The sequence below is a fragment of the Coloeus monedula genome (genome assembly GCF_965178545.1).
Source record: "Coloeus monedula genome assembly, chromosome: 1".
Taxonomy (NCBI): Eukaryota; Metazoa; Chordata; class Aves; order Passeriformes; family Corvidae; genus Coloeus; species Coloeus monedula.
In genome coordinates this window covers 147,641,644-147,664,295 of record NC_138781.1, presented here as the reverse complement: position 1 = coordinate 147,664,295, position 22,652 = coordinate 147,641,644, and the positions used below count along the sequence as shown (strand labels likewise).

Genomic DNA, 22,652 nt, shown 5'->3' with positions numbered 1-22,652 from the left:
CAGCAGAAAGGAAAAAGCACATCAGAAATATCACCGTTTTGTGCTGCATCTTGCTTTCAGCCAAGGGCTGGAGTAAACAGAGGCTGAAAGAGTTTGAACCCCCCAGGCAGTGCAAATGTATCTTTACTTTTCACAGATAAACCTTGCTTTTAAAAACAAACAAACAGAAAAAACCCGAACACTTTAGGGACACTTGTGTAATTTGCCAATAAAATCCTCCTTTACTTTTTCATCTTGCTCCATTGTTTGCTCTGCCCTGTGCTGGCAGAGAGTTCCCAGCACCTGGCCTCATTTGAAAATGAACAGTGGGAAAACCACCAGCATGAGGATATCTGCAAACAAGCACAGAAATATAGCAGTGCTCATTTGCAAGGGCTGGCTGATGTTTGAAGAGGGTGGAAATATTTTATTGCTTACTGCTTAGGAGCTCAGTCTCCACAAACAGCATCCTCTCTGCTACGCAGGACAAGCACCAGCAAATTACACTCTTGTAATTTAACACCCACACCCCCCCCTTGTCTGAACATGACATTTAATATCACAAAGGTACAAACTCCTCCTTACAGCTTTCCCACGTCCGTTCCCCAGCTTGGCGCCGCAGCAGAAGTAACAGAGGAGGTACACAGCACAGAGCTCACTAGAAAGGACTTGTTGGGCACCAATTGTTCACTCCCTGAGTTCTTTTGGAAGACCATCCCACTTTATCTCACAGTAACTGGATCTCAGCAAACCTCAACACAGATGCCATGCTCTGCCCTTGGACATCAGCCAGGCCCTGCTGCTCACTGCCTTGCAAACACTGCAGGTTGCTTTTAAAGCAGGGACACCCTTTTTCAGGAGCTGAAGAATTTGCCACCCCTTCCAGGGTGTGTGACCAACCACACCATGATGGACTGCAGTACTTCTGTTCATTCCTGGATATCTTCAACCATCTCCTTTCCTAACCTTCCAAGCCTGGGGGTCCCTGACTTCCCTAGGACCCAAATGCTGTCTCCCTCTGAGCATCCCGGATTTTAACACTTGACTACAAATTCTGTGGCTGCCTAAAAGTCATGCTCAAAGAGTTCAGAGCAGAGCAGAAACTAAGTGATATTACTCAACAGCATCATAAGCCCCCATGACCATCTACTCGTTGTCCATGAAGGCTGCAGCAATGCAAACACACGCAGCACAGAACAGAGCTGTCATCCTGCTCCCCATCAGAGATGCTGAACTCACATTCATTAAAGTCGTGGTAACATTTTTCTCCTACAAACACAAGGATGAGAGGGGAGATACACATTTCATGGTGCAAAAAAAGGAACATGCCTAGGGTGATGTTTTTCCTTCCTTACAACTGTTTTCAGCATGCAGCTGCTACAGTAGTATCAAAAAGCACATCAGCTAGCACAGCAAAAAACATGCTGTTGCTCTCCTCTGTGATAAAACACTTTAAAACATTGCTTAATTACATACAGAAAAATAAGCGGAAGCAAACCAGGGCAAATAATTCCTGCATGATAGATTGGGACTATGACAATTTACAAAAAAAAAATGCCCATACAGAAAGGCAGGTTTTGTGAACTAGGGCAGAGCTCTTAAAACAGCATTTAAGTCAGACCAGCCCAGAGCTCCAATACTTCTACAGTCCTTTGTGAGCTGAATAAATCCCAATTAAAGGGGAGGTATACAGATTGTTACAGCAATAATTTTTGCAGGCATGTGAAAATATAAAATTGACAGTTTGCATATGCTGGTGCAGACATTTCTAATTATAAAAATATTCTCACATTGATGTCTGTTACAGGATGCCGTGACCATGAGTATTTGTCTACAGGGAAGCAGCAATTGATAATTTTTCTTTCTTTTAAGGATCAGAGACTCACACCTTTCAAAGGTGATCAGCAAACCAAACTGCCTCCAGGACTCCTGACTTCCCTGGCAACACATCCTGTGAAATTGGATGTCAACAGATGAACGGGGGCAGAAGCAAACCCAGCGCACATCCCACCTCTGCCCTGCACCCCCTACAGTCACTGAGAGACTCTGTAAAAACACACAGATAAAACAAAAATCAGAAGTATTGGTGGGCTGAGGGTAGAATGAAAGGGTTTTTAAAAGGCAGCAACAGCTGTAGAAAATCCTGGAGAAGTGCATAATGAAATTAATCACATGAAAGCTGCCTTTTAACATTAACAGCTCAGCTGTGATGTGACCACTGTGTAGAGATAGAAAAACTTACTCTGAAAAACACAGGTATTTTTGGGGAAAAAAAACCCTGTTAGTAGGCTTCGCCAGAATAGGTTGTGTGGCAGAACCATGCAAGAGAGGCTTATTTCAGAGTACACTGCTAACAGGCTGTTCTTTTGAACTGAAATGTTCTCATTCAAGCTGCTGCTAAGCCAAAGATGCGGGGAAAATGGTGGTATGAACACAAGAGGCCGAGCCCTTCCCATAAAAGGGGAAGTTGAACATTGCGTGCTGTGAATTTTCTATTATAAGTACCAATCTGCAATCACTGCCTTGTACTTTCCCCCCACCTTTTTTTTAAATGCAGGCTTAATTCAGTTGTTAAAATCTGCGTTAGGCCCGACTAGTTTTGCTTTCTGAAAAAATCTACTCATGATTAGAAACTGCACTTTACAGACTGGTTCATGCCCTGAAAAAATACTTATATTGTACCAACAGTCACTTATTTCATCTAAGACAGTGGCCTTAATCTCAGTGTAGGCAGGAGATGGTCCTTCTCCAAGAGGGCACACACCGAAGCAGATGGGGCAACAACAGGCAGGAGGGAGAGAACTGGAGTGCCAAGGTGTGGACAAAATCCAGGTTTCCTTGCTTCCCACCACTGCTTTCTCCTCCAAGAAAAGGGCTGGCAACCCACAGCTTGCACATGAAATGGGACATGTGGGTAACTGTGACTGCTGCAGCTTCCACTGCTTTGTGAAGTTGCAGCAGTCTGGGAAAAACTTTTTTACTTTGCAGTGTGTGCTTCTGCCAGAGGCACACGCATCCATGTCCTGCTGAACATGTGACTTAGCTGGTGCCCTGCTCTGGAGTCACAGATGCTCAGGGACACAAAAGGACCCCAAATCCTAGTGGCACTTGGCTGTGCACACTCAAAATCCAAAAGGTGATAGTGGATGACCTGCTGAGGCGTCGCTCTCTTCTCTGGGAAGGAGGAATACAAACTGACCTCTTCCAAGCAAGACGATGCACAAACAACCCATGCAAGATACAGTCAGATTCATCAGCAAATGTTCTCAACACCCACAGAGGGGGCTGATCCTCTGTCCATCACCCTCCATCGGTGGCTTCTAGGGGTAGCAAGCTCCAAAATAATAGTCATGTACCCTATCAAAATTATCTCCTTTTATCAGTGATGTGTTTAGTGTTTACTCCTAGGATAGGTATTTGCATGTTCAGAAGAGAGAAATAAAGACCAACAGACTTCTTATGAGAGAAATAGAAATGCTATAAAAACATTCATTCTAATTAGTTTAATTACTTCTCTGTGCAATTCCTTGAGTTATCATCATTGGACTAAATTAAAGTCACTAGATATAAGTAATTTTTCATATTTAGTTTTTATCCAGCATCCTGTGGTAGGGGGACAAGAGACTCACAGACACAAAATAAAAATTAGCTGTAGACACTACCTTTAGCTTAGTGGGTTAAATGCTGGATGTATCCGTCTACTATTTTATGCAGGAAAAGAACAGTTTATCCTGTTAGAATTCAGCTTCACTTCCTTTCAAATACACTTTAAAGAACGATTTTTTTTTTTTTCTGGGAAAGGGTGGGTATGTTAAAATAAGTATTCTTTGCTTAGAACAATTTTAAGTAATCATTTCTTATTTGTTTAGATCAAATATCTTAACAGTGACATCTGGTCCCCTTTCTCCTTCATGTCATCTGCCATTCCATAACACTGCCACCTAGACAAGGAACAGCTGTACACATTTCCAATGCAACTATATATTTGATATATTATTACATATTTTCTCTCTTCAGATTTATTGTTACTATAGAGACACTTTAAATTAAATTTCTTCCAAAGCAGAAAGAAGACAAGCTGTGACAGAATCCAGACATTTGATTTCTTTACTTTGCTTACAAAACTTTAAGCAACAGCGCAGAAGTTTTCCTGCTTTAGTACTTCTTACACTACTTGTATCCCTTCTCAAATTTTTCTGCTCTGGGAACCACAGCATCCTGCCTTTAGTCAGTTAAGTGTCAACTTTTCCAAATAAAATTATCAAGGCTCTCAAACACTTCTGCAGGTCAATTGCAAAGGAGAAAACAAAATAAAAATCACATGCACATTCTAGGTACCCCTCTTACGAGTCTGCAAGATAGAAATGAGCTCAGAATTTCTCAAAAAAAACCCCAAAACCTTTCACTTCTCAAGAAGTAGCCCCTAGAGCCCTGCATGTCTTGGCTCTGACACATACATGGCACATACCACAGCAGGAAATGGGAAAAAGCGCCCAGAGGCGCTAAAGGAGGGGAAGGAGAGAAGGCTGAGGCCACAGGACTGTTTTGGTGACCACTTCTAAAAAGTGCTTAGATTTGAGGGAAAAACAAAGGAGAAGAAACTTCTATCACCAGCATGTCATGTCTGAACAAGACAAGGCGTACACCAACACCTATGGGCGGTTTGGCCAACTCTGTTTGTCCTGTATGGGAAGCAGCATCTCCATCAGCCTCATTCACCACAACTGCAGCACTGAAAGAGTCTATGGAACTCCCAAGAGAGGAAGGGGATCAGTAATTAACAGAAAACATTAGTAACCTGTGTGTCTATAGCTGCACAGCTCCCTGCTTGACTCATTCACAATGTTTTCGGAAAATGCAGATGGTTTGTGATTTATACAGCTGATGAATCACTGTACCTCTTTCTTCCCCGCCAAGGGCTTCTCTGGGTATCTTCATATTCCCCAATGAGAAGTGCAGACAAGAGGATAACATGCTACAAGCAGAGCAGCATGATGTCCCCCCCCACAGGATGGTTTTACCTGTGGCCCACAAGCACTGCTGTTCTCTCCTGTCCCCATTTCCCTATCCACTCATCTACACATTGGTGAACTCAACAGCTGTTGCTTCAAGTCATCTTGATTGACACTGCTTACACAGTCAACCTCTGCACTACTGGGAACAGCTTCAGTACACAGCAATTTTGCCTTTTAAAACATCAGGTCTGCCTTATAAACTCTAACAACTAAAAATACTAATTCCTGAATGGAAACTCCTGAGCTACAGTACCAGATGCTGTTGAAGGAGGAAGCCCAAAAGCTGGGTCTGGGGTACAAAGCTGTGTCTTGCAGCCTACCACACTGAATACTTGCACAGTAATGAAAGGGGAACATTTCACCTCAACACTTCCAGAAGCAGGAATTTCAACATATCTTTTTCAAAACAAGACCACGCCTGCAAACTGCCACACGAATTTTCACAGGACCTGAACACCCAGTGACCTCCAAACTCAGCCAGGGGATACCAAACAAACCTGGTGCCCAAGGCACTTCAGGGCAGCTCCAATTTTAAGCACATGAAGCATCAGCTGTTGGCCTAACTCACACAGTTCAGCAACCTGATGAACCGAGGAGGCAAACCTCAGGTGCCCCATGTCAAAATGCCATGAGCTGTTTGCCATGTGCAAGCAGACCCCATACAAGTAGAGCTGCAGACACCCGTGCTGCCTGTGCCCAGAACCACACTCACAAGACAAACTCAGATGAATGACCTTAAAGTGCTAGCAGATGATGCATGTGTGTTTCCCAGCCTAGATCTCTACTTAGGAGACTCCTGTCTGATACAGATGAACCCTTATATTGCTAGGAAAAGACATCTCCTTCTTCGAACCCAACACAATTTTTCCACTACTACAGCCAGACCCCAATCTCCTAGCCAAGACAGAGACAAAAAGCAGCACGTGGGAAAGTTGTCTGCTGCTGGCTAAGAGGAGTGAGATGCTTGGAAGAACTGCATAGGCAGTGCTTTGCATCAGTCTGATCTCCTCAGCTTCCTGGTGATGAGCAGATTTGGTTCAATGGAGGGGAACTGCAAATATCTTGGTGTAAATAATTTTCGCTCACTCTCATCGCATTTTACATTATCTTTTGTTGTGCTCTACTTGCTTAAAGAAAACGCTGTTTTAAAAGTGGCCATGTATCAGACCATGAAAAATGTACATTCCGCATTTAGAGGCTTTTCTAACAGCAATGACGTGACTTCCACCCACCATGTAAAGCAAGTATCTTTTTTAGGTCCTTTCCCCTCATGTAGGAGTCTGTCTTAGATAGTTAATGACCTGTGGTGATCAGAGGATCCCACTGGTCCAATATTTGGAGTCTTTACAGCTGTTAAGACACCTATTCTCACAGCAGGCTTTTGAGTTAGGGCACTGCTGTTATTCCCACTGCTCAAATGGGCAATTAAGGCATGAAGAGAGCATGGCAGAGGCTTTGCTAAATGGCCAAGTCAATTTACACACTGCTGCCACCAAAACAGGGAAGCACAGTGCAAAAATCATGCCTTACCAAGGTCTTCAGCAGGGCTGGAAACTGCTTCGAGGTTTTTGGTTACTGCTCCAATCTCCAGTAAATTCAGGTTATTCTCCAAGCTCACAAGTGGAAAACATTTAACAGCCCCTCTGAAAGGAGCTGGTACTCATAGATAAGGTCCCAGCAAAAAAGCACCAAAGTCACAAAACCACCACAACTTTCTCCAAGAGGAAGAGTCTAAATATAAAAGGTCTGAACTCTTCTGCCTTCTCTCAGAAATCACTCCTTAGGCCAGGCACACATATACAAGAGAGAAGCTTCTCTACTGATGTTGCTAAACCTCCCCCTGTCCTTACCCAAAATGAAAGCTACCGTCCTCTGCAACTGCTGCAAAGCATATCGTTAGCAAAAACCACACCAATTCCTCCTGGTCTTCCTTTGCTTGAACCCTACAGTTCAAGAACTCCTCCCCTTTCCACTTTTTGCCATAATTCTGGAAAAAAAAAAAGTATTTTAGGGAGGGTTTCCATGTGATGGGAGATCTTCTTGTGACAATCCCATCTCACACAACATCTGTGGGCACCATCAATGCACTTGTTCTCTTCTCCCTCTGGAGGTCCTGGATGAGTTGACCCACACCATTTTCAGTCAAGAGCATACATTTTTTTTTCTGCTTGTTGGTGGTACAAGCTAAGCATTCCTAGCATGCATCACATTATTCCTTGGTCAGTTCCTCCATCATCTCTGAGGTCAAATGCTGAAAAAAGCGACCATCTAAAAGATGCTTAGTTACACTGCTTTCTGCCATTTTAATCACATGCTGTACCAGTGCTTGTTGAAGTTGTTTTACTACATCTGCTGTACTTCATTACTTGCAATTCCCACTCAGATCACCCCTACACATAATTTCCCCCTTATTACCTTCAAGTTTTATCTCAGTACTTTGTTTTCAAAGTATATTTAATTATTTCTCCTTCTCTTAGTAAGCACCCAGTCCTCATACACATGCAAAACACTTTGTTTTAAAGTAATCCTGTAAAGTAAACTGTGTCACAGAGAACCTACCATGTTCCACAGTAGAGGATGAGACAATAAATAGCAAGTCCAGCAAGATCCTTTTGAAACATTTGCATGCTTTCCCTTCACTGCAGATTACAAAACACTCTCTTCAGCTTACTGAGCATTTAAGGCATCTAATACAAGACCAAGACACCAACTACTGTCTGCCATCAGAAACCAGAAGCCAGCTGAAGCATCACTGATGTTCCAGATGTCTACACCCTATGAAGTGCGAAATCAAAAGCTGTTTGGAGTTGAAGTTATCCACCGAGTGACAGTATTCTAATTTCTTCAGTTGGCCAACAAATACGCTCCCAATCAAATATTTATTTTCCCTAGGAAAATCATTGACTATCAATATAATTTTTTATTAAACCCCCCCCCAACCAAACAAAACCCCCAGAGTCAGAAAGCCTTTCAAAACTGTGCTTACTTATGGGGAAAAGGCCTGTCTTGCCACACAGGACGCTGAGGTTCCAGGTGGGTATGTACAGTTTAAGTGTCCCCATAGGCACCTATCAGGCAGGCACACAAACGCCATTTTTCCCCTGGAGATCACGGGATCAAATGAGTTTCCTCTTCCTCCCTGCAGCACCCGTGGCTGCTGCAATTTGTCACAGGGCAGAGCCACTGCCCTCTGTGCACAGTAACAGTTTTGCTGCCGGGAGAATTTGGCACGGCCACAAAGGACCTTTGTCCGTGCCAGAAGTAGAGCACACAATGCAATCCTTCCCCCTTGTCACACAGTTGGGTTTCCATAGCTGGGTTAGAAACACTCCCCCAGTGACTGTGACCCACAAACCCAAACACTGTCCCCTTCCCCAACATGAAATCCTTCTTCCCATATCAAGTGCTGCAGGCCAGTGGAGACAGGGGAGTGCTCACTGCTTTCGGGAGCCTTTAATTCTCGTGACCTTGACCCAGACTTCCTGCAAGGATGAATCTGAGCGAGTGCCAGAGCTCTCCCCTCCATCTCTCTGCACAGCTTTTTCTACTTGGATACTACAAGACCATCTGAATGTAAGGCTCTCCAATTTCCAGGTATATTCTTGTCTTCAAGAGGCCAGAAACTTGGCAGACACATCTGATCTCACCTAACAGCATGTGATTCCTTTGTGCAACATTTCTCTGTGTTTGATCTGCCAGGCTGTGTGTGCACGTATATGTAACTTTTTTTTTTTTTTCAACGTAGCAGCTCTGAATCCAGCCTGTCCCACCTTTTCCTCAACAGGCCCTTGAAATGAGGGTCCCTAGGCCAGGACAGGAGCTGCCAGCACCTTGGAGCTCTAGGAAAGGATGCTGACATGGGATGCAGGGGACAGAGGACGAGGACACTCCAACACTATGCTGCTGGAATAAAGTGGGATTTAGCAGGATGCAAATGTCTCTGCATTTTCATTTCACTCCGGAAGTACAAAGAGGAAATGATTACTGGATCATTCACAAACTATTTAATGCTCTAGTTCAAAAGAACCAGGGATTCTTCTGGAAATATACAGTGGAAGAGAATGAAAAGGATATTTGGAAGTAAATGGAGTTTCTTAAGACCTGATACATATAAAAAAATAGTAGGAATTGACACAGTTGTAAATACAATCAGACAAGCACAATCCATGCCTTTGGAGACTTTCTCCCCAGCACATGCCACAAAGAAGGACATGTTTTGTTTCTTCTACTTCTCATTTTAAACATCAAGGGATGCTGATCAAACCAGTTCCTACTTTCATGACTGAGTTTGATCTGGACCGTCTGCAGCCTGGATGCTTTGGCATGAAACACCCCTGGAACACCCCTTAGAATCCCAAACCACAAAAGGAACCATGTTTCACATGGAAAAATTATTACTGTACTGAGGAATAAAATGCCAAGGAAAACAACAACAACAGAACCAGCTAAACCTCCCATTCATTTATTTCTTACCAGTGGAAGGGTTTACCACCAGAACACCTAAGTGTGACAAAGTACGCTTGGCAGTTGCCTCCTCCCACACATTTTAATCCCAGCATACTCACTATTCCCAGCTCTGGCTCAGAGCTAGAGTCAGTGCAGGCATCAGCCTCTCTGCCTCCCTGGTGCTTGGATTTCCCCTAGGGCTACTTCATAGCTCCTCCAGATGAAGAAACTGTAACAATGATGCTTGAGCAATACTTGAGAAATGCAGAAAAGGAGGAGTACTGCTCCATAAAACGGCTTCTCACTGAAGGTTATTTGTTTAAATCTTTTTTTAAAGAATTTTTTAAAACTTGGTTTCTTCTCCTCCTGTTTCTGGGATGCCAGGACCAGGCCTGCAGTAGCGTGCCCAGGGCTTATGCTCACCCCCACCCTCTGTAGCAAACCCTCCTCCTTCCTGCTCTCTCCTCAGAGCTGCAAAACAGGCTCCAACCATCCAGTCATCAAAATCCAGTGGGACACTAATATTCAGTATTTGTTTGCCAAAACACATGTACACTCCTTCCAAAGGAAAGGGCAAAAAACGAAAAAAAATCCTTAATGATATAATTTCAAGAGACACTGATTGTGTGACCAGCTTGCATTAATTTAGATGGTCACTCCATTTTAAAACGTTTGTAAAAATTCTCTCAAAAAGAAACAGCCACCAGACACTCCACCACAAACTCTGTGCGATGTGGCAGTTCTTTCCATGGCAACCCACCAGCACCAAGCATGCTTTTCTCCACAGACTTTGCTGCAAAGCAAAGGAGGGCAGGGAAAGAGCCTGCTGAAAACTCTGGCTGTTGCTGCCATCCTGGCAATCCTGTCACCCCTGGGAACCAAATACACTGGGGAAAGGCAGCACTTGCACAGCCTCACTGCTGAAACGTGTCGTAGCTACTGCTAACCAGCTGCTCTGTCATTTGCAGGTTGGTTGGTTTGCTTGCTTTGTAAGCCCAATCAGTCTATTTTGTTTCCTAAACAGCATAAAGTATTATTCTTGTAGTCCCAAAATCATTCTCCACACCAGAAGGGAGTGGAATTAAGGCAACTGGGCTATGTTCTCAGATGGTCTCGACATGCAACAGCAGGATGCTCACTGAGGGCATCTCCTTTTGGAGGACAGACAGACCTGCCACTGCTGTGGGCAGCCCAACCAGTGCGCAGGGCAGGCAGGCAGGGCACCCACAAGCTCCCTGATGTTCTGCTAGGACCAACTAGACACCAGCTAGGCTTTCAAACTTGTCTCTGCAACTATACATTTTCCTTCAAAACATGTCCCCTGCCCACGCTCTTTGATAAATACTTTAGCAATTCAGCATATCCCAGAGGGTGTAGACGTGGGAGCTATGACCTTGTCTTTGGCTAGCCCTCAAGCCAGCCCTGTAGCCAAACCTCTCATGTAACTACTGGCAATCCAAAACTGACCCACAAGCCATCTCCCCAGGACTTCCTCCCTTCCACCTCATCTCAGAAGCACTCCCTGCCTGTCTTATCACCAGCAAGAATGCCTTAAGCACTGTGAAGACCCAGACTGAAGCAGTCCTGGGTTATTTCTCCTGAAGATTTATGTGAAAGCTTAATTACACAGCAGTTCCTGAAGTTTAGGAAAAACCACGTTCCACAGCAAGAGCTGATGCTATTATTTGACATCACCTGAGCCCAAAATCCAAATAAGACGCAGGGAAGGGGACAAGCAAAAGTGCCATCAATAAGGCTGGAGATAGCAGAGACTTGAAACCAGATCTCAGAGCAGCATTCATCAGCCAGGACCTCCCATATCTAGCCTGGGTTTCAGACCTCTTTCCCAACAAAAGCATTGACAAAACACACTTATGCGGAGAGCTCCACACTTGAGTGGAGAGCTTCAGTTCCAGCAGATAAGCTGCCTTCTGGCAGGGAAACACTTGCCCATGAATGTTCCCTGAAGCAATTCTTACCTCAAGACTTCTGTGATACTCAGGGAACTAGGTCAAGACTTACTGCATGCTTCTCATCTGAAAGAGGAGCCCAAGAAAAAATAATTAGTTATTGAATTACTTTTGTCTTTTCTCCCCAAAGCTGCTCTTCATGATTTCTTTGCCTTGTGAAGTGATCTGCTTCTCTTCCAACACCTTTTGTCTACTCTACCCTCACCAAAACATTCATGAAGTGAAGGAAGCTTAGGCAGAAGAAACCAGACAAAGCATTCACACAGCTCCTGACTTGTGTGGTCTCTAGAAATGCTTCAGAGAGGCAGTCCCTGCAGAGAAGGGCTGCTTTGGGCTTGGAGGGGAATTGGGCCACACATGACCCAATGCATTCTGTTTCCCTGGTATGTCCTGTGGACTCACAACAGTAAAGTAGAGGGTAAAACTCAGAGGGGAGAGAGAGGGAACAAACAAGAAAACCTTAAAACCCCATCCTGCTCACACAGGCCATGGGCCTCTGCTGCCCTTTTGAAAAAAAGATAATTTCTAAAGCAAAGTCATCCCATGTGTAGTACTGCAAGAGGAGGAAAGAGAGCCAGGAAGTGGGAAAAGGCTGCAGAGCCTGCAATGGAAAATCCTCACTCAGTCACTGAACAGGCCTCTTGTAACACTTATTTTAATAAAGTGAATATGATGAAACACAGCCCAATTGTACACAACACTGCTGAGAAATTGGATCCCACTGCTGAAATCGGCTCTCAAACCCCTACTCTCCAAATACTGGCAGTTCACATCAGTTAATTGCATCCAAACCACCCCCAGACAAGAATGGACAGGAGAAACAAGACAGGATGGGTCACCCCAGATTTGATTCATCTTCAGAGTAGGGCCAGTGTGTAAATCTTCACTGATCTCTTTTGTCACTTGCCAGGGTTCAAACGTGGCATCTCTGGCTGTTTCCTACTGATGAAAGGTGACACTAACTAGAAGATTTCAAGGGCAATGTCCATGGAACTTGGCCTTAGCTACTGCATGAGCAAGTGAGAAAACAGCCTTCATATTAGGTATAAGAAAGAAAACTTTAAAAGGGCCTGTTTTTTTCTCATTTGCTTTTAATTCTAGATCTTATTCTTTTAGAACTGAATTCAAACAAGAATAGAGAGATTTTCCTCCTTTTGTGGAATAAATCAGCCCAGCTGCTGAGGTCAGTATTTTCAGACCAACACATGAAAGCAGAAGATGTGTCTGAGGAAATTCAGCGCTGGCTGATTCATTCTTTAGAAAGGATGAAGAACAACCATCCTGGCACGTCAAGTTTGTTCCTTTGAAGGAAAAACAATTCAGTGTTGGTATCAAGACAGAAGGAGCTGGAGGGGGAAAAAAAAAATCAGCAACCCTGTCCAGACTGCCCTGAAATATCTTTTCAGGGTTTAGATGCTCAATAACAAAATAGCCTCCATGGTCCATCGAGTCTGCACTGAACAGAAGTGAGGTGAAAGGCATCCTTCCTCATTCACTTCTTGCATGGTGGCTCAGCACTGCTGGTCTCCCCATACTCCCTGCCAGAGACAGGCACAGAGAGACCAGGGCAGCAAAGGAAGAGTACCACAAACTGTATGACCCACTGAAATGTTTCCAGATGGAATCCACACCTCATGTTTCAGAGGAAACAAAGCACATCCTGAAACTTGTGAAAACAAAACTGCACAGCAAAAGCCCACCAAAAGCACAGTACGAGAGAAAGAGTGAAAACATAAGTGCATTCAGATTTCATTCAGATTTGGAGAAATCAAGAGGGTGTCGGTGGAGAAAAAAAAAGGAAGTATTTTCTCCTTGGACAACCCCATTTCAAGATGCAGGTACATATACACACAACGTGTATCAAGCTATACAAAACCAGCACACGCCATCACTATTTCCTTAGGGTGTAAATAGCATCAGGAAAGAAACACCTTTCAACCTGGCCTTCTGCTTGCTTTCAGTCCCAAGTGACTCATAAGAAGGGCTGTCTGAAAATGCTCAGTAGCAGGTCAATCTTTCCCAGCAGGTAGGAGAGCTATAAATCAACTGCTTTAAAACAGGGGGAAAAAATTTAAAAAAAAGAAAAGAAAAAGGAAAAAAAAAAAAACAAACCAAAAGACCCCTGAGGCTTGCTGGGAAGAAGTAAAATTGGGGGGAAAAAAGAGGTAAGATGAAAAGAACCTGTAATCTCTTTAATGCAGCACTGAACTTCTTCAGAAGAGAAAGCACAGAAATGATAAGAAAAGGAAAGAAGGTAAGGAAGAAAGCAGCCCATTGACACTAGGTACAGATATTTTTTTTAATGGGCATTAGGTCAGCAGAGCCTTTTCCATCTGCCCTTCTTAAACCAGAGCTGTGATGATGTTACATCTGTGATGTTAATACAGCATTTATCCTGGTGGGACTGTAAGTTTGTTTCATCTGTGCATGCACATGGATATTTTGACGGGTTTTCCTGAGGGGAAGGGCAATTTGTAGGCAGATGATGAAAACAGCAGGTGTTGGACTGCACCTCTACTGGTTTTGGGGTTACTTAGATGACAAAGAATTGGCAGCAACAAAGGGCTACAAGGACTTGGAGAGGAAGGAAAGAGGAGAATGAAGAAGAAACAACTTTGCCCTCAGCCTCCTGAAGTCCTTCTGAGTTTAGCTCAAGGGGCCAAAAGGCCAGCCTTGCTGCTGTTACCAGCAGAGCCCTGGTCAGAGACTCCAGCCTTTCTTCTCCCATGCCAAATGCACAGGAACTGCAATGCCCCTCACTCCTGCTCAGTTTTTAGCCCAACCTCCAGGCATGCTCATCTCAGCTCAGAACCCTGGTCAAGGCCGCAATGATAAACACATTTTTCCTGTGTTTTTGTTAATCATTTGATGATTCACATAGATAAAGACATCCCAGTCTTCCTCCTTCAAAAAGTCTACATAAAAAGGAAAAATCACAATTCCACATTCTGCTTTTCTTTCAAATTCCAAGTGCTTTTCCAATCTAATTCAATAAGGACTATGCAAACTAACTGGAGCAAGAGTTCCCAGTTAGCTGCTTGACTAACACAGTGGAAGTTAAAGAAGCTTAGTGAGAAGCTGAAGCCAATGTTTAAAACAGAGATTAGAGACAGATAGGTTTGGAAACTAACTCAGAAAACCATACCCTACAACTTCAGTAATCTCTTAAGTTTAATTACCACGGTTTTAGGATAGGTTACCATAATTAGATTAGACTATACATTCTGTCAAGGTGTAAAAGATCCCTGGAGAACACCACTATTAGTGCCAGCACCAGTTCCCTACACACTTAACTACATGCAATGCCTTCTAGTTGAACATATCCTAAATAAACCCAAAACAAGCTTAGACTATTTTTCTGCCCAGTGATATGCAGCAGTGGTATTACAAAAAAGGTCACTGTTTCAGGAAACCTGAAGAACAGCTAGCAGACCTGGAGAACAAAGCAGAAAACATCTGTATCTCTGTGGGGAGCCTCCACCACGTGCAACAGAAGTGTGTGCTACAATAGATGGTGCAAGGATTCACTCTGTCCTTGGCATGTGAAGCTGGGGAAGGAAAAAGGCACTTGAGACCCAACAAGAAGCTTAACCTTCACAAGCTGCTGTAACAGCAACCAATGGGTTAAAAATTTCCAGAGGTTTTATTTTAAAAGGGGCAAGATAGAACTGGGGATACATTTTCAAATTTAATTTTACAGCCCATGAAGATTATATTCCAGGAAATTGCTCTCTTCTGTGAATATTGTTACAGCATGACATTTTGGTCACATTATCTTAAGACTCTTTTCGGCACATCTGTCATATGTGATTCACCATATATTTAATGATGTGCAACACTGGTTCAAATATATTTTAGTAATACAACAAGTTAAGAAAACCTTTTTCCTTATGCTTCAGGTTACAACTTAACTCAGAAATGCCTTCACACAGTACTCATCCAATTTTAAGATCTCCCATGTAGATTTCTGGAACTTTAAACAAGAAAAGAACACACCGCCCCCCCAAGACAGATAAAAACTGCTTTATATAAATTAGAGAAAGACAAGATACAGTTTAACTGCACTAAATCATGCCAATCCTAATACCTTCTCCAGCATTTTTGAGTTATTCATGTGAAGTAATTTCTTTGTATGATTCCTAGGCAGGATTTCTATGGCAAGAAGGTGTACCCAGATCAGCAGTTTTTCTCCAACCACAATGTCACTGCTACAAACCCACACAAGCCCCACTCCTTGTCCCAAAGAGTTTACACATTATGTCCCTGCTAACATGGGAGTCAGAAGGACTATTAGTTATAAATTGCTTTGCAGGTAAAAAAACCAAAGGTGTTAAATATTGCTGTCTTCACCAGTCAATATACTTCAAAAATAGCAATTTTGAGCAACAAGATAGATGTTCTACAATTGGTGGCTCAGGAGCAACAAAGAACACCAAGCATTACTGTCTCTGACAAGAGCCCCTTGCAGGCAAATCGGTTCTAGGGTTAAACCAAACAAATTTCAACTCATGCAGTCAGACAGATTTTGTTCAAATCCTTCAGGCAATGAGCTGAGTGTACCTGTACCCTGCAGAGGGCAAAGAGCAAGTGGAATCCACCAGAATGACACCAACCTTTGCAAAAGGAGGACCCCCGTCCTGAACCTCCTGGACTTCCTATGAAACACGGCTCACCTTGGGTTAATCGCTGCTCTGCTGAAGGTTTGTGTGCACAGAGCAATCTGACACCCAGCCTCTGCTGAGGAGGGTCTCAGAGAAAGGGATAAGGAGCAGCAGAGGAACACCAGGCACCTCCAGTAACCCACACAGGGCAGGATACACAGACTGCCAGCATGCATTGATCTAGCCACGCTGTCAGCCACCTTTTTGATCAAGTAAAAAAAAAAAACCAAAAAAACAAACCAACAAAAAAAACCAACTCACCAAATTCACAATTCACCAAATACAAAGCCCTCCCAGCCCCAGCTTCTAATTGCCTGGAATAAAATCCAGCCTGTGTAAAGTAGACACAACCTAATTTTCCTATGTGTTCTGTACTCAAATCTCCAATGTTATCTAAGTCTGTGCTGCCATCCCAGCTGAGGCTCCCACCAGCAGGAAGAGCCAGGGAAAGCCCCAGGACACACAGTGAGGTCTTTACAGAATGCCCTGACCAGCAAACTGGACGGCTGGCTCCTTGGCTCAAGCAGATTGGGGAGTATCTAAAGAGGAAAGTGCAGCTAATTACATGAGCTCTTTGAACATCTCTGTTTCCTGTGAGGTGACCCAGGGTTGTCCAGCTTTTCAGACTTCTCAGGGCTGAGTATTTGAGGAAAAGCAGAGGCACAGAGTGCTGTCAGACAGTGCCAGCAAGCTTAATACTGGCTGGAGTCCTCTGAAAAGCAAACCGACTGGCAGCAACCAAGGAGACTGCACAGAGGGTGGTTCCTCCCCAAAAGAGACATGGTGCTGCACAGCTGTGGCGATGACACAAAATGTGAGCACACTCAGTACACAGCCCAGGAGCCTCCACCTGAGCAGACACTACACCAGGACCAGATGAGACCACAAACATGCAATGCAGGGGGCAAGAGATGATGCATTTGAAATCTCATTTCTTGCAAAATTCTGGCATTTGAAAGTCATACAAAAGCAGCACGTGTTAAAGGAGACATTCAGTTAGCAGACAGTTTGTATGACAGCACATCAGTGCTCAGGGTGTTGAAAACGGGTCTTGTAAAGGAACAGCTTCTGGAAAACTGCAGAGTTGTGCATTGCTCACATTGTTCAGAGCTCATTATGATGATGTTACCACCACTAAATTTACTGATGTGTTTCAGCAGCCAGGGAAAAGGACACAACACCTGAGCCCAGTGCTCCGTGCCCCTGACATATCCCACAGCACAATACATATACTGAGGAGGAGAAGCCACAGTTAACACGTCTCTATCTATGACTAGCCTCAAAGACCTGATGGATACAGCTATGTGTCTGCTGGCAGACAAGTGATGTGTTGCAGAAGCCAGGTGTCAGAAGCAGGGACTGTGATTTGCAGGGATAATTCACCAGTTATACCTACCAGTTGCTTTACTGTGTTTTTTTTTTTTAGTATTTGCTAAGTGGCAAGCCCCAGTCACCAGCAGTGGCACAATAAACCTTCTCTCGCAAACCCAGCACCTCTGGGCAAGGAGAGCATGGATGGACAAGAAGAGGGAGGTGCTAGACAGGTATGAAACCAAGCCTCCATGAGCCTGAAGCAAACTAAGATACTGGAATGATCACATGGCTCTCCTAACCCTGGGATACTGCTGAGAGATGCAGCCTTGAAACTCCCCACCCTTACAACTGAGATTTTCTAATGTTTATTAATTTTGCAACTAGCTTATGAAACCCTCAAAATACCTTCTAATTGTTTTGCTATTTAAATGCTCTCTGGAGTCACTTACCCCTCTACCAAGAGCAGCTAAATCACTGTTTCCCTCCTCTCTGCCACCACAGCAGCTGTTGGGAGGTCACCATCTCCCTCCTCTCCATTTGCCCTGTCCCTGAGAGCACAGCTTGGTGTGTACCAGACATATCACAACTGCAGAGCAGTGCTGGGGCCATTGCAGGGGCTGAGCACAGGGGTTTTCTTCCTGGTTAGCTTCAGGCTTAAAGGACACATTGAAGCTGTTCTCTGCTGGGAAAGGAGATGACCACTGCCATCCCCTTATGCTTGCCAGTGCCACCACCGTGGGCACATACCACATGCCAGGGGATGCAAACCTGACCCGAGCCAACCCTGTCTCCCTTCCTATGCTCAAAACCACTCTTAGGAATCCTCAAAGGTGACATAAGTTATGGCAGGCTCTCGAAGCTTTACACTGCTTTTAACACACAGGGTGTACCTCTGATTTCACTGCCACCTCCAGCAGTCAGGGCTAGCACGAGGCTAATGTATGCATCAGGAGTTTGTCCAAATGACACAATTACTCATCCAGACTCCTCTGGAAAGAGATGCTCAGAGATCCTCATGACATGCACAAAATGCACCTTTCAGATTTTCACAGACAGCAAAGGAAGGTGCTTTTGGGTCTTCTCTTACAAAAAAGTGGCAGAATTTTGACAGTAACAGATCAAAACTTATTGCTGCTACAGACAGCCCTACATGTTACACTACCACTGCAGAGATTTCTTTCCTTTTGATAACATGCACCAAAAGAAACGTATTCATAAAGAAGCAACATTTATTAACAACGGTGTGCTCCCTTCTACCGCACAGGCAGATAAGTGCTGCTTCTCACCTACTCACAAGTGCTTTCCCCTAGTGCCTTGGGAGTATTTTTAGAGGGCTGATCCTGGCTCATTGAAGTCCTCTGAAATTTTGCTACTGACTCCAGCAATAGCAAGATCAAAGAAGAAAGTTGCTTCTTCTCTGCAGTCCTCCAGTATCAGAGGGATGGCCTGTCCATGGCCACTCAGAGGGCTCTTTTACTGAAGGTAAAACCATTGGAGATGTTGAAGAATACAATCAGTGCAGGTAGTTCGGTGAGCAGCTGCAGTGAGAGCTGCAGATTTGAGCTCTGGGTGGAGGGAGCCCGAGGGAAGAGCTGGCACCAACCCTGTGCACAACAAAGGGCGCAGAGGACCCATGTGCAGCCAGGTGACCCGATACTCAGAGACACAGCAGGAGCCAAAAACTCAGCAGGAAGAGCCCAGACTTTCATGCACTTAAGACTGTGCAGATGTAAAAGCCCAAGGATTCCTTTGTTTGGGGTCCCACCTCCAGAGGCACCAGTTCAAGCTGTTATTCTGTTATTGCACCATGATTATTTTAAGAATCCAGACATCTGAGACTCTGCTGTGGGAAAGCCTGGGTTGAATTGGTAAGAAAGCCTGTTCTGAGTGTAGGGAGGCAAGCGGGGCACCCCACAGCCCACTGGAACCACCTGCAGTGAAAGGGCTTCAGTCCTGCCTCAGGGGGTGTGGGTGCAACTGCCAGAGCAAATCCTGGATGGTCAAACAGGAGAACTTCCTGAACAGGAAAGCAAGGTCACATCAAGATAGGAATCTATTGAATGCCTTATAGCAGAGCTAAAAAAAAAAAAGCAGTTCTTCTTTGCATTCACATAGTATATATTAGCTAATACCTACTCACTAGATACAATTACATGTATAATACAAATAAAATAAAACACATTTTAATCCAGTATTTATAACAAATCCAATAAATGCAAGGCCATTCCCTGTCCTACTGGAGCTCGAGTCTCCTCCTGTAGGTGCTCTTCCCAAGCATTGCACCCCCTCCTCACCCTTCCCTACACACACTCACAGCAGCACCTGAAATGCAGCTGCCCCAAGCACTGTGGGGCTTGATTCATCTATTGCAAGCCTGGTTGGATTTCAGAGCGTGGCAAACACAGCAATAGTCTGGTTTGAGGCATGCAAGCAGAAGAGTGTACTTGGAGAACTGCAGACAGGAAACATGCCAGATTGGTTATACCTGAGTCATAACTAACGTCGACAATGAAAACTGAGTCAACTCAGAGACAATTACTGTGCTCAGTGCCTCTGTGATGCTCTACCCTAATGCCACTAACAGCACAATTGGGACTAAGCACAAATTACCCATACAAATATCACAGTTGCTCTGTGTGAAACTGTTGGTGATGCAAAGCATGTGATACCCCACTGCATTTGCTGCATTAGGAGACAGGAGCACATTCTCCAATATACAAGCAGACTCACAGGTCCAAGCGCTCCTGCTTTCAAGACATCGGGCTCCTGACTTCCACTAGACAACTCCATCAGTGAGCAGCCACTGAGAAGACAACACTACCAAAAACTACTGATGGCAGCAAAAAAAAAAAAAAAAAAAGGGAACGTCTGGAACAGGTGGAGATGGGAAGCTGCAGGAAAGTTCATTGCAATTTTTGTCACTTCTAACCTCTCTCCTCTCAATTCACTTAACTCTATTCCATCCCTTGATGTTCTTGCTTATCAGGCAGACATGGAAATAGCAGTGTACCTTTTAAATCCCCTGGGACCAGTGAAGAGGAAAGCCAGCAAAGCCTGGTTTAGCTTTAAGTGGAGGGAATAAGGGTTTAAGTGAAGGGAGAAGACTCCACACTTGGTTACATGGGGATTTGCGACACATCACGGACTTGCAATGCAAAGTGTGTACATGGATCCCAAAGCACCATAAAAAAAACCCCAAAAGCCCACAACCCTTGGGCTTCATTTGGGGGGAGTCCTTGTTACTGCAGTATCTCTGAGCACTCCCTTGGGTAAGATATGCCCTTTGCTCCCACACAAGGCTTTCTGCCAGCTTGGATCCACCCTTATCCTCAGGTGGGAAAGTCAGACTTGCTTGAGTGCATGTCATACCTCTGCAGACTACATGCAAGTCCCAAATTACTGCAAATTGAAAATCTGTATAGCACATTACATCCATACAGGGAGGCTGAGTAGTTGATGCTGAGCTGAGGACCTGACAGGTAAACTCTCTCACAGCAGTCTGTGTTTGCTGTGGAGCATTTATTTCCCATTGTAAATCACATTTCAGCTTTTCTAGTACAACTCTAGTGCACATCTACCCAAACAAAAATACAGGCTCCCATCTTCTACTTTTCCCCCCTCCTGATGAACCCGATTTCCCTCCCTGGGAACAGCTTTCCAGGGCAGATCTGACTACTCAGACCTGCCACCCATCACAACACTCAGGAGCATTATGCATCAGGGACCACCCCCCCCCCCCCAAACACTCAGCACCAGGTCTGCTTCACCACACAGACTCCTGGCACAGCCATCCCTCCCCGAGAGCCCACTGCTCACCTCTGCACCAGCTCTGCTCAGGGACAGCAGAGCTCCTGACCTTCCCTCCTCCCCTATCTGCTGTACTGTCAGTATTTGGGCTATCAGTCACATCTCTCTTACCTATAACCTGGGGCCTTTTCTCTTAGCATGTAGCCTAAGCAGGATTGCTCTTCTCCAGCACTTCTCTGTATCCTTTGCAAAATTTCACCATATGATGAAAATTTCAGGTAGAAATGTTATTTCTGTACCTTCTCACAATAATTCCCATTTCAGCTACTTAACCAACTGCCTTTTGATACTCAAAAGCATCACTGCTCAGACTTCTACCTTTGCCAGTCACCATCAACCAAACCCTTCCCACCTCCTCCCAAGGAACAGTTCCACAGGTTTCCTTTGGTCGGGGCATTTGGTTCAAACCTCTCAGCACCCCTCATCCCTCTGAGGAAGCCTGATCACATCTGCTAACATAGCAGCACTCACCTCTTCCACTCCACTGGTAATGCCAGCTTCATCCATCTGCTTGTCAGCTTCTCCCACAACAGCCACTGCCTGTCCCCCCCCCCTCCCCCATGCTGCCCTTCCCGCACAGCAGGACTTCCCACCATCCCTCTGCAAAGCCTGTCCTGGCTGCTGCCTTGCAAGCCCCATGGAGACCCACGTTTGCTATGAAACCAGTAGAATTTGGTTTTTGAAGTGTGTTTCAGGTCCTTGGTGGAAAAAAAATAGTAAGGATTCCTTCCCAGACCTTGCAGGAAGCAGCAGCTGACACAGGTGGCTGCAAGCATGTGCTGCTCAATGGCTGTCACTATCTACCCAGAGACCCTGCTTCCATCACAGCTCCAGCCACATCCTGGGATCACCTTTGGATTCACTGAGGTTGCCATCAGCTAGCAGAGGGGTTTAAAAAGAGAACAAAGAATTTAGCAAGAAGTATGGGACACACCTTAGAAGGATTTTTTAAAGAACTGCCTAACACACCCATACTGCTTGTTGTATTACTGCAGCAAAAACATTATCACTCTAATTTTGGTCATGACAACACACCTTCGGTGTAAATAGGAAGGAAAGCCTTAATTCTCTTCCTGGCTTGCTAGAAGAGTTTAGACAAATCGTTAGCACCTTATTTTACATGCCTGGGGACTGGTTTTGCATCTCTTTCCAAGTTGTTAATCCCTGAAGCCCAGCTGTGAGCAATGTGTAGCAGAGATTAGCTGTGCTGCTTTGGAAGGGGCACCTGACACTGTGTGACCAGAGCAGTGTGACAAGGACATCCAGCAGCCTGAAACAGTGCTATGGACCACCTATAGAAACTGTATAAAAGATCTTTGGTCAGGGTGGCATTCCTCTTGCCTACTTCTTCCCTGTCTAGTTTACAGCTCTGAGTTAAATGGGGAGAGACAAACAATTCTGAGGGCTATGCCTGAGACCTGCCTCAAACATCTGTCCAAAAGCAGGGTGAAACATCTCTG

At 44.6% G+C, this 22,652-nt stretch overlaps 1 protein-coding gene across 4 annotated transcripts in view; it reads right to left on the bottom strand.

Moving 5' to 3' along the window:
• Nucleotides 1–22,652, bottom strand: part of ZHX2 (zinc fingers and homeoboxes 2) — a 75,354-nt gene that overhangs the window by 14,330 nt on the left and 38,372 nt on the right. For 2 of the 4 annotated variants that reach the window (XM_082277413.1, XM_082277414.1), the window contains exon 3: nt 11,420–11,476. The exons of the other annotated variants lie outside the window; for them this stretch is intronic. The gene's annotated coding sequence lies outside the window, so the exon portion shown is untranslated. The remainder of the gene's footprint in view (nt 1–11,419; nt 11,477–22,652) is intronic. 4 annotated transcript variants of the gene reach the window in all.